This window comes from Callithrix jacchus, chromosome 2 (assembly GCF_049354715.1).
Source record: "Callithrix jacchus isolate 240 chromosome 2, calJac240_pri, whole genome shotgun sequence".
Taxonomy (NCBI): domain Eukaryota; kingdom Metazoa; phylum Chordata; class Mammalia; order Primates; family Cebidae; genus Callithrix; species Callithrix jacchus.
The window spans coordinates 162,468,390-162,480,933 of NC_133503.1; the positions used below are offsets into that span (position 1 = coordinate 162,468,390).

The 12,544-nt window shown below is 46.1% G+C and overlaps 1 pseudogene across 1 annotated transcript; it reads left to right on the plus strand.

Annotated features, from left to right (window-relative positions):
* Window positions 1-232: 232 nt before the first annotated feature.
* Window positions 233-9,337, plus strand: LOC128931383 (membrane-associated progesterone receptor component 2 pseudogene; annotated as a pseudogene). The gene has a single exon (XR_013532318.1). The product of XR_013532318.1 is annotated as a membrane-associated progesterone receptor component 2 pseudogene (transcript).
* The last annotated feature ends 3,207 nt before the right edge of the window (window positions 9,338-12,544 follow it).

The following is a 12,544-nucleotide window of genomic DNA, read 5'->3' on the forward strand; positions in this document are numbered from 1 at the left end:
GAAGTTACATATGAAAGGGTTCCAGTTCACAGTTTTAGGACTCACGGCCGGGCGTGGTGGCTCATGCGTGTAATCCAAGCACTTTGGAGGCCAAGGCGGTCGGATCACCTGAGGTCGGGAGTTTCAGAGCAGCCTGACCAATAGGGTGAAACCTCGTCTTTAAAAAAAAAAAAAAGAAATAAAAATAAATAAATATTTTTAAAAAGGACTCACATGTGAAAAGGTTTCTGCTGGCTGGCGGGCAATGATGGCGGCGGGTGATGGGGACGTGAAGCTAGGCACCCTGGGGAGTGGCAGCGAGAGCAGTAGCAACGCCAGCCACCAGAGCCCCGGTGGCGTGGGAGTGTCAGCGGAAGGGGGAGGCTGGGCGGCGGCCGCGGCATTGGCTCTTCTGACCGGCGGGGGCGGGGACATGCTGCTGAATGTGGCGCTGGTGCTGCTGGGGGCCTACTGGGTGTGGGTGCGCTGGGGGGGGGCGGGGTCTGGGGTCTGGGTCCGGGGCGGGGCGGGCGAGGAGACACCCGCCGCCTCTCTGCCTCACATTGGGAAGTGGGACTTCAGCTTGGAGCAGCTGGGCCTGTACGACGGGTCCCGCAACCCGCTCATCCTGCTCTCGGTCAGTGGGAAAAGTCTTCCATGTGACCAAAGGAAACAAGTTCTAAGGCCGGGCGGGTCCGTATGGAATATTTGCTGGGAGGGATGCCTCTAGAGGACTGGCAACATTTTTGCCTAGATAAACATGCACTTAGAGAGGAATATGATGATCTCTCAGATTTGAATGCAGTACAAATGGAGAGTGCTCGAGAATGGGAAATGCAGTTTAAAGAAAAATATGATGATGTAGGCAGACTCCTAAAACCAGGGGAAGAGTCATCAGAATATACAGATGAGGACGATACCAAGGATCACAATAAACAGGATTGAACTTCGTAAACAACCAAAGTCAGGGGCCTTCAGAACTGCAATTCTTACTCCCGTTCACAGAATGTCCAGCATCTTTGGATTTGAGTTACCTGCTGCGAAAAACATTCAACAAATTGTGTACAAGAGAAATGAATCTCACTATGAAGATTTGAATTCTAGACATTATTTATGCTGCCAATTCATTTGTTGCAGTTGTTTGTAATGTCTAGTGGGGCTTCATCATCCTGAAAAGGAAGAGACAGGGATTTTGTTTGAAGAGCAACAAAGTCACAAGATTATTTCTTTTCTTTTCTTCTGTTTGTCCTTTTTTCCTTTCTTTCTTGTTAAGATATATTGAAGACAACCAGATATGTATTTGATGCTCAAGTGTACAAAACTCCTCAAGAAACATCAAGGGTCTCCTATGTCACATACTGTGTTTTTATTTATTTATTTATTTTTGGAGATGGAGTTTTCACTCTTGTTACCCAATCTAGAGTGCAATGGCGCCATCTGGGCTCGCTGCAACGTCTGCCTTTTTGGTTCAGACAATTCTTTTGCCTCAGCCTCCTGAGTACCTGTGATTTCAGGCACACGCCACCATACCCTGTTAATGTTTTTCATTTTTGTTTTTAGTAGAGACAGAGTTTCACCATGTTGACTAGGATGGTCCCGATCTCTTGACTTTGTGATGCACCGATGTTGGACTTTCAAAGTTTTGGGATTACAGGCGTGAGCCACTGCACCTGGCCAGTTAATTCTTTTATGGCCAGCCCTCAGAGAAAGTCACAGTGTTTGTGGTAGTCATGAAAGTCCTGCTTCTGTGGTTTTCTTAATTGCTAAGGTACCGGGAAACCTGTTCATGAAGTTTCACAGTTCACAATGTGGGTTTCTGTGTTATCCAATTAGTCGTTAAATCAGTCTCTTAGTCTTGAGAATAGGTCAGTTCAGTTAAACATTTAACAGGACTGTCTCAAGGCAAAGGTCAATGGTTTGAACCAACTATAATGGGGTTTCACCAAGAAAACCAAAGGTCAATGGTTAGAACCAACTATTAATTCAGTGTTTTGGTTCCAGAGGACAGCCAATCGAGAAATTTCTAGATATGCTTGAAGCATCTTCAGTTTGAATGGGAGTGGGCAGTGGCAATCTGACAGAATTTCTGGTTTGCAGTTTACATAAGGTATTCTGGTAAAATTTCTGAGTAGTTCCTACATGAGTTGTGGTGATTTCTCTGCAGTCTATTGTGGGTGTCCGGCACGTCTGCCGGGGGGGCTTCTGACCAGTGGAGAGCCTCAACCCCACTCAAGTCTTCTCAACCCGGAAGAGAGAGTGCACGGAAAAAAAGATAGAGAATGGGGTCTGGAGGACTGCCAGGCAATGCCAGAACAGCAAGTGCCAAGACAACAAGTTTATTTGTGCAAACTACAGGTTATAAACCTTTCAGTGTTTAAGGAGTGACATACATTCTATTGTATCTTAAAATAAAATCAAGAACATAAATCACAAGATAAAAGGGGTACAGAAAGTATGACTCTTAATCATAGGGTGTACAGCAAAGGGACAATAAAATTTGCAAAAGGGGGTCATAAATCTAAACATGTTTTTCTAAAATCAGTTAAGCAATCAAGTAAGATTGTTAACAAGGTATAGCTGTACCTTTCCAAATGTCATTCTAACCTTGCCTATTCATATAGGATCATATGCAAACAATATGATTGAGTTAGCAGAGGTAAACAAAGTCTTAGAGTTATTGTGCCGAGAAGGAACTAGGAGGCACAGAATATCTAACCACACAATGTCTTGTTAGACCACAAAGCCTGAGTGCAGCCATCCTGTTGCAAATGTCAGAGGCAAATATAGATGTTTATAAAATCAGTGTAACCAGACTTCCTCTTTTCCCTTAGCTAAACAACCTCCAGAAGAGGAGAAACGTGTATGGGCTCAAGCTCAAGATGGCAAAGGTCCTGTCAAGGGCCCTTCGCAGGAGCGATCCCCACAGTCTATGTTAAACCATCTAGCTTCAGCTTATGGGAATTCAGGAAATGTGCAGTTTAATTTAGGCAATTAAAAGTCTGAAGGGTAGACAAAATCAGCAACATTACTTTAAATAGCCATTCTGAGATTTTTTTGTTTTTGTTTTGAGACAGATTCTCACTTTGTCTTCCAGGCTGGAGTGCAGTGGCAATAACATGGTTTACTGCAGCCTCAACCTCCCTGGTTAAAGGAATCCTTCTACCTCAGCCTTCAAACTAGCTTGACCACAGTGGTGTGCCACCATGTACTTTTTCTAAAGATGGGATTTTTGCCATGTTACCCAGGCTGCTCTCGAACTTCAGGGCTTAAATAATCCTCCATCCTGGCCTCCCTAAGTGCTGGGATTATGTATGTATGTATGTATGTATGTATGTATGTATGTATGTATTTATTTATTTTGAGACGAAGTTTCACTCTTGTTACCCAGGCTGGAGTGCAATGGCATGTTCTCGGCTCAGCGCATCCTCTGCCTCCTGGGTTCAAGCAATTCTCCTGCCTCAGCCTCCCAAGTAGCTGGGACTACAGGTGCATGCCACCATGCCCAGCTAATTTTTATGTTTTTAGTAGAGACGGGGTTTCATCTTGTTGACCAGGATGGTCTCGATCTCTTGATGTCGTGATCCACCCACCTCGGCCTCCCAGAGTGCTGGGATTATAGGTGTGAGCCACCACGTCTGGCCTAAATGCTGGGATTAAAGGATTTAGCCATGGCGCACAGCCCATAGCAAGATCTTAAGGTTAACAAAGGAATAAAGAACCAGTGTTGATTTCAGGTAGATGATAAAACCTCAAAAACTATGGGCTAGAATCTAATAATAGGTACACTATAGGTTTTTATTTTTTTTATTATTTTAGAAGGAGTCTCCTGTTACCAGGCTGGAGTTCAGTGGCCGATCTCGGCTAACCGCAAACTCTGCCTCTCAGGTTCAAGTGATTCTCCTGCCTCGGCCTCCTGAGTAGCTGGGACTACAGCGGAGTGCCCCCATGGCCAGCTAAATTTTGTATTTTTAGTAGAGACGGGGTTTCACCATGTTGGCTAGGATGGTCTCTATTTCTTGACTTTATGATCTGCCTGCCTCGGCCTCCCAAAGTGCTGAGATTGCAGGTGTGAACCACCATACCCAGCCTATAGGTTTTAATTTAAAATTTTTTTTAATGATTACCTTCATTTATTTTTTTATTTTTATTTTTATTTTTTTACTAGAGATGGGGTTTCACCATGTTGGCCAGGATGGTCTTTATTTCCTGACCTCATGATCCACCCACCTCAGCCTCCCAAAGTGCTGGGATTATAGGCGTGAGCCACCCCCATTTCTATCAAACATCATTAAATGATTTTTTGTTGTTGTTGTTGTTGTTTTTGGGATAGAGTCTCTCTGTTTCCCAGGCTGGAGTGTAGTGGCACGATCTTGGCTCACTGCAATCTCTGTCTCCTGGGTTCAAGTGATTCTCCTGCCTTAACCTCCCAAGTAGCTGGGATTACAGGTGCCTGCCACCATGCCTGGCTAATTTTTGTATTTTTAGTAGAGACAGGGTTTCAGCATGTTGACCAGGCTGGTCTCTGACTCCTGATCTCAGGTGCCGCCCACCTTGGCCTCCCAAAGTGTTGGGATTACAGGCCTTAGCCACCTTGCCCAGCCATCAAAGTATTAATAAGAGTAAATTTTTTTTTTTTTGAGATGAAGTTTCACTCTTGTCACCCAGGCTGGAGTGCAATAATGTGATCTAGGCTCACTGCAACCTCTGCCTCCCAGGTTCAAGCAATTCTCCTGCCTCAGCCTCCAGAGTAGCTGTGATTACAGGTGCCCGCCACCAAATCCGGCTACTTTTTGTATTTTTAGTAGAGATAGGGTTTCAGCATACTGGCCAGGCTGGTCTCCTGAACTCAGGTGATCTGCCCACCTTGGCCTCCCAAAGTGCTGGGATTACAGGTTTGAGCCCCCTCCCCAATCAAATAATTTATTTACAAAATAAATTTAGTGTCATTTAAATTGGCTTAATTATTTACACAAGTGCAGCAGGAATAATGGTTTACTACATAGGCTCTCTTTAAGTTTCTGGATCTTTTCATAAGGAATCTTAAATTAGACTTTTAAAATCCTGGCTAGGAAACCAAACCAAGATCTTGCTATCATACTTTGCCTGCAATATCTATAGATTGGTGTGAATTCTCCTTTTTTTTTTTTTTTTGTTTTTTGAGACGGAGTTTTCGCTCTTGTTACCCAGGCTGGAGTGCACTGGCTTGATCTCAGCTCACCGCAACCTCCGCCTCCTGGGTTCAGGCAATTCTTCTGCCTCAGCCTCCTGAGTAGCTGGGATTACAGGCGCGGACCACCATGCCCAGCTAATTTTTTTGTATTTTTAGTAAAGACGGGGTTTCACAATGTTGACCAGGATTGTCTCAATCTCTTTACCTCGTGATCCACCCGCCTCGGCCTCCTAAAGTGCTGAATTCTCCTTTTGTCAACGTCATCCAAATATCCTGATGTCCCGGACCTGCCAGAAGCGACGTTTCTTACTCACCTGTAAAAAAAGGAACCCTTTTGGCCAGGCCAGTTTTTCATATCTGAATGTGTTGTTTCTGTTCCTAAAAACTATGAAAGAAATAAAACAGTGATATTACCTTCAACATGGTAACTCTCTTTATTCTACGAACGGAAATATAATATCTCTTGGGATTAAGCCCGTTCTCCAAAATTTACCCAAGGCCATAAGAAAATAACAGCTTGTCACGGTCAAGGAATGCATTAAGGCGGGGGGGTGGGGGGGTGGGAGGAAACAGACTTCTCTAAGCTTGAGAGGACTGACACGGGAATCAAGAGTGGGTAGGGCCGGCAGTACTTTGGTGGCATCGAGTGCGCAGTTGGTTGCTGCACCGCTGCTTTCCTGGCACCGGCAGTTTCTCACTCCTTTGCGTTATCAAATGCTCCTGGGCTCGCGCCCTTTGCGCCAAAAGTTGTCTTTTGCAACAGCACTAGCATTTGCTACGGGCAGGTGCTCGTTGGGTCCAAGCGCCGCTGGTTTCACAACTTCGCCGACTTCTCCCTCCCAACCTCCCCCGCCCCGCCAGGCATCCTGAATCGGCGAACTGAGCCTGCAGCACCTTCGCCAGTAGCAACCTGGATCCGGTGGCGGCGAGGTTGGTTTCACCAACCTCGGGTGTGGTGTTTCTTGGTACTCGAACTGCTCTGTACTTTGTGCTGGCCCAGGCCGGTCTCAGCACCGTTGGATGCTCTCTAAAGGCTTTGTCTGTCGTGGGTGGGAAAGCTGCCTCTGGAAGGACTGTTTTTCAGAGATTTCTAGTAGAGCCCAACTGGCGGTTTCTCGATCGCAGAACCACTGGTTGCGCGGAGCTGGATGTACTTCAGTGGCAGCGCGTGTTTCTCCGTGCCATCCCCATGGGTGTCGTCCAAACGGCGGTGTGTGTTTTGCTGGCACTACCGCCAAGTGGGTCACCTCCTTCAGTGGCTGCGCTGGTCCCTGCACCGAGTCTCCATTTTCTGATGTGCACTTTCTCCCAGAAAGCCGACCAGACGCTTTTCTGCTTGTGTAGCTGCTAGCTGTGCTGGGCAGCTTCCTGGTCTCTGTGCGTCGCTTTCTCCATCCGAGGCCCTCTAGTGCCGGCGTCACGGTAGCACCACCCGGCGTTCCTGTTGGCTCTTTTCGCCAGCAGCACGGAGCCGGAGGGTTTTCTGTCACAGCACTTGCCTTGAGGAGTTTCTTGGTGGCCTAACTTCTCTTTTTTCTCATAATCGATTGTTTCCTGGTGACAGCACCGTTGGTGGCGTCAAAACTAATGTTGTCCTTCACAACCCCGCCGGCTGCGTCACTAGCAGGCTCCTGGCACCGCCATTTCGCCGAGCCAAGGTCCCTTCGTCGCAGCACAACTCGTTTTTTGGTGCCTCCATTTTCTCGATCAGGTTTCGGATCTGAGGGATTCGGGGTCGAAGCTCCGGCAGTTCCGCCGAGCCTGACGTTCCTCACGGCGGCGGCCGCTGGCGGGGTTGGGGGAGAGCCCGCCGCTCCTCCGGGCGGGTGACAGGGGAGCTGTGCCGGTGCCGTCTCTTCCCAGCTCCGCCGCTCGGGCTCCGGCTCTCCCTCCAGAACCTCGTCGTGGCTGCGCCGCTCAGGCCTCCGTGGCAGGACCCCGCGGTTTCGCGCGTAGTTGACTTCTTGGTCCTAGCAGGTTTCGATGCCGCGGTGCCTGCCATTTCTACCCCCGTACAAGTCGAGGAATAGTCAAAATGTGATTTCTCAGGCCAAGAAAGTCCAGACTTAGGACAAACACCGGTCTGGCCCTGGCTGCGATTTCTAGGTCGTAGGAAGTCACTGTTTCGTCCTAGAAAGGCAGAGTTACCCTGTGACCTGCGACCCATTTTTCAGCAGCTCCAGGTTTCCTGTAGGCTCGAATCTCTCTCTCTCTCTCTCTCTCTCTCTCTCTCTCTCTCTCTCTCTCTCTCTCTCTCCTCCCTCCACCCCTTTTTCTAACTTTCTGTCGGAGTCTCGCTCGGTCGCCCAGGCTGGAGGGCAGTCGCAGGATTTCCGCTCACTGCAACCTCCCCCTCCTTGGTTCAAGCAATTCCCCTGCCTCAGCCTCCCAAGTAGCTGGGACAACAGACGCGTGCCACCACGCCCGGTTAAGTTTTTTGTATTTTTGGTAGCGACGGGGTTTCACCATGTTGGCCAGACTGGTCTCGAACTCCTGACCTCAGGTGATCCGCCCGCCTCGGCCTCCCAAAGTGCTGGGATTACAAGAGTGAGACACCGCGCCCCGCCTAAAATTAGATTTTATCTTTTAAAAAAGTTTAAACTAATTTTAAGAGTGTCTCAGCTTCGTGTTCCTTGACTTCCATTCTCTCAGGAGCCGGAGAGCCCAGTCGGGTCTCAGCCTCGCTGGCGTCAAGTTAGTTCCGTGTTCTGTCTGGTGGCTCTGCTTACGCCAGGGTGACGGATTAGCATCAGCAATTTTGTCAATAGTGCTCACTTGGCGTTTTCTCAGTTGCAGCACCATTCTTAGCGCTTAAAGTAACGTTCTCTGCTTACCGGGACAGCAAGTTCTTTGTGCTGTCATTTTCTGGGTCCTAGCACCGCTGGTATCTAGTAGGAGCTTCCCGAACCTTGTATTTCGTCGCAGAACGGTGATTGCACCGAGCCGCTGTTTGTTTTTGAGTGCCTGTTGTTTCTAGGTTCCTGCACCGCTGTTTATTCCGTGCTAGCAGCGTTACTCCCAGCTCCGTTAAGGACTCGTGTGGGAGTTTTGAGACAGCGTTTTGAGATCGGTGCACCAGGTTGGTGTTTTCTCGGTCTCCGTTTCTACCAGAGCGGAGCTGGCGATTTCTAAGTGGAGGCACTGAGCAGAATGTTTCTCTGTAGCAGCCCTGCTGCCTTCCCCAAGTCGGAAATATGCCACCCGCTTTCGCTACGCTTGTGATTTTTACCTGCCTTACATATCAGGGTATACGAAAAAAATGAGATTTTAGGTATACAAGTTCTTTTACCAGTGACCCAGATTTCTTAGGAAGTTGTAGGAAGTCCTCGTAGAGGCACAACGGTACTGGTTTAGGCTTGCCAGCGATAATCATAAGACCGCACGGTTTAGTAGTGCTTACCCTTCTGTTTTATGGTTAATTCTCCGTATGTAACGTTTCTATTTTATGGTTAATTCTCTGTATGCTTTGCATTTTAAATGTTCTTTCGGTGCATTTTGCTGTGGAGCAGTGTGTTCTTTTTGTATTGTTTTCTATTTGCATTTTAGAAATTTAGTTATGCATTTACTTTATTTTGTTTTAAATGTTATCTATTTCCTCTACTGATTTTTGAGTGCCAGCTTCATGCTTCCTGACTTGCGTTGGGTCTCAGTCATGCTGGTGCTGGGGCTGCTGTGTTTGGCGAAGCACTGGCACACACAAGAAACTCAAGATCGCTGACTGAGCCCTGTCCAGGGCTGCTGATGTAGGTCCAGTGGTCGTGTGCATGGAAGACGGAATCAGCCATACAAGTCTGAAGCCTGAGGCTGCGTGGTCCCACCTGACCACTGTGGCAGGATCTCAAATTAACTTTTCTTGGATGCTTACTAGTTGAGAGGGAGGAAATAGTAGCTTTTTAATGGAGACATCAAACATCTTTCTGGGATGATCAAAGTTAAAATCACCAGTGAGCAGCAAGATAACGTCATACTTGTGAATGTGATACCTTGAAATTACACAACATAACTTCTGTAGCATTCTACAACAGGTGATGCATAATGTGAGTCTGATCATGAGGCTGAATTATAAAAACCCAAATTGAGGGCTATTTAATGAAATAATTGGCCAGTTTTCTTCAAAATGGAAGGCCATGAAAGAGGAACTGTTCCATATATTAAAGGAAAATAAAAGTATATGATAACTAAAAGTAATACTTGAATCTGGACTGGGACATGAACTGGAGGAGTATACATGCTGTAAATCGCATTATTAGGAAGACTGGCAAAAATGGAGTATGGACTTTATGTACATGTATTATAGTAAGGTTAAATTTCCTAAATTTGATTACTGTACTTATGTAAGAAAATATCCCTGTTCTGGCCGGGCATGGCGGCTCATGCCTGTAATCCAAGCACTTCGGAGGCCAAGGTGGGCAGACCACCTGAGGTTCGGATTTCAAGACCAGCCTGACCAACATGGTGAAACCCCATCTTAAAAAAAAAAAAAAAGCAAAAAAACAAGGCCGGGCGCGGTGGCTCACGCCTGTAATCCCAGCACTTTGGGAGGTCGAGGCGGGTGGATCACGAGGTCAAGAGATCGAGACAATCCTGGTCAACATGGTGAAACCCCATCTCTACTAAAAAAAAAAAAAAAAAAATTAGCTGGGCATGGTGGCGCGTGCCTGTAATCCCAGCTACTCAGGAGGCTGAGGCAGGAGAATTGCCTGAACCCAAGAGGCGGAGGTTGCGGTGAGCCGAGATCGCGCCATTGCACTCCAGCCTGGGAAACAAGAGCGAAACTCCGTCTCAAAAATAAAAAAAAAAAGAAAGAAAAGAAAATATCCTTGTTCTTAGGAAATATACACTAAATCTTTTTAAATCTTTTTTTTTTTTTTTTTTGAGACGGAGTTTCGCTTTTGTTACCCAGGCTGGAGTGCAATGGCTCGATCTCGGCTCACTGCAACCTCTACCTCCTTGCCCAGCTAATTTTTGTATTTTTAGTAGAGACGGGGTTTCACCATGTTGACCAGGATGGTCTCGATCTCTTGACCTCGTGATCCACTGGTCTCTGCCTCCCAAAGTGCTAGGATTATAGGCGTGAGCCACCACGCCCGGCCTACACTAAATCTTAAAGTATACTGGACATGGGTTGTATAATCTTTGCCCAAATTCTTTAGACACAGGAGGATAGCCAAATGTGGTATATTATTAAAAATGGGGACTATAGATAAAAGGTATGCTAAATTTCTGTGGTTCATTCTTGCATTTTTCTTGTAAAATTTAAATTATTATTATTATTATTTTGAGACGGAGTTTCGCTCTTGTTACCCAGCCTGGAGTGCAATGGCTGATCTCGGCTCATGGCAACCTCTGCCTCCTGGGTTCAGGCAATTCTCCTGCCTCAGCCTCCTCAGTAGCTGGGATTACAGGCAAGCGCCACCGTGCCCAGCTAATTTTTTGTATTTTTTTTTTTTAGTAGAGACGGGGTTTCACCATGTTGACCAGGACGGTCTGGATCTCTTGACCTCGTGATCCACCCGCCTCGGCCTCCCAAAGTGCTGGGATTACAGGCGTGAGCCACTGCACCCGGCCCTTAAATTATTGTTAAATAAAAATGTAAGAACTGTATCTTCATTATCCCCAATTTTCACTTTCCACTGAATCCTGCACAATGAAATTTTCATTCCACAACTTCATTTTCCTATTCACACAATCCTCAACCTCTCATTAGCGCTTTGTAGAGCAGACATATTTCTTCAGCTTCCATATTATGTCACTGTCCTTTTCTTTTGCTTTGGCAGACACCCAATCTTTTTGCTCTGGTGTATCGTCTTTCTTTGTCCAAATTCTGAAATGCTCCAGAATGAAATATTTTGCTTTCCTAAGTATTTTGGAGAAATTTTATACTTTCCTATGGAACCTATATCATTAACATCGCTGCATAAAACAGATGCACAGTCGAAAGGGTGTGCATATTAAACTGAGAAGAGTTTAATAAAGTAACTACTTACAATGCGCATGTATAAACACGTTAAGGAAACAAAAGGTAGGGAGCCTAACCTGGCACCAGAGAAAGCATTACCATTTCTATCTCAGTAGGAGCAAGAAAGTGAGTGGTGTTAGAGAAAGCAAGAAAGGAGAGGGTCACTCCTCAGTATTTCTGGTGTTTTGTTTTGTTTTGAGAGAAGGTCTCACTGTCACCCAGGCTGGAGTGCAGTGGCACAAGCATAGTTCACTGCAGCCTCAACCACCAGGCTCATCCAATCTTCCCTCCTCAACCTCCCAAGCCCTGGGACCACAGGTACGAGCAACTATGCCTGGCTAACTTTTAAATTTTTTGTGGAGACAGGATCTCACTCTATTGACCAAGCTGGTTTTGAACTCTTGGCCTCGTGATCCTCTTGCCTTGGCCTCCCAAAGTGCTGTGATTTCAGGCATGAACCATCATAGCCAGCCTATTTTTGATTTTAGATTAAAAAAAAATTCAGTTCCCTGAGACCCAGGGGGAACAAAGCAAGGTAATATATTACTACTCTGTTTCTCTGAACAGCTGGTGTCTTTCAGTGCCTAAACTCAATCAGAAACCTGGGGGCAAGAGCAGCTCTCCAGTGTAGCCCATTTATGTTACTTCTTTTTCTTTCTTTCTTTCTTTCTCTTTCTTTCTTTCTTTCTTTCTTTCTTTCTTTCTTTTTCTTTCTCTTTCTTTCTTTCTTTCTTTTCTTTCTTTCTTTCTTTTTTTTTAAATTTAAGATGGGGTTTCACCATGATGGCCAGGCTGGTCTTGAACTCCTGACCTCATGTGATGCACCCACCTCGGCCTCCCAAAGCGCTAGGATTACAGGTGTGAGCCACAGCGCCTGGCCCATTTAGGTTACTTCTTGTACCACAGAGCTGACTGAAGAGATCTAGAGAGGCAAGTTAGCTAGCTGTGTCTTTATGCTGATCAGCGTATTCACAATGGTAACTTTTTTTTTGGAACAGGGTCTTGCTCTGTCACCCAGGCTGGAGTGCAGTGGCATGATCTTGGCTCATTGCAACCTCCATCTCCCAGGTTCCAGTGATTCTTGTGATTCAGCCTCTTGAGTAGCTAGAATTACAGGTGTCCACCACCACATCCGGCTAATTTTCTTGTATTTTTAGTAGAGATGGGTTTTTGCTATGTTGGCCAGGCTCGTCTTGAACTCTGGGCCTCAAGTTATCCACCCACCTCAGCCTCTCGAAGTGCTGGGATTACAGGTATGAGCAACCCTGACAGGCCCACAAGGGTAATTTTTTAAAATGGTCTGAAAACAACTCTATTTGCATAAATGTAACTAATTAGATAAAATGGATCAATCCTGCAAGATCCACAATCTACCAAACCCATATAAAAAAAATCTGTGAATTTTCAAAATTATTAAAGATGTTGAATACATGATC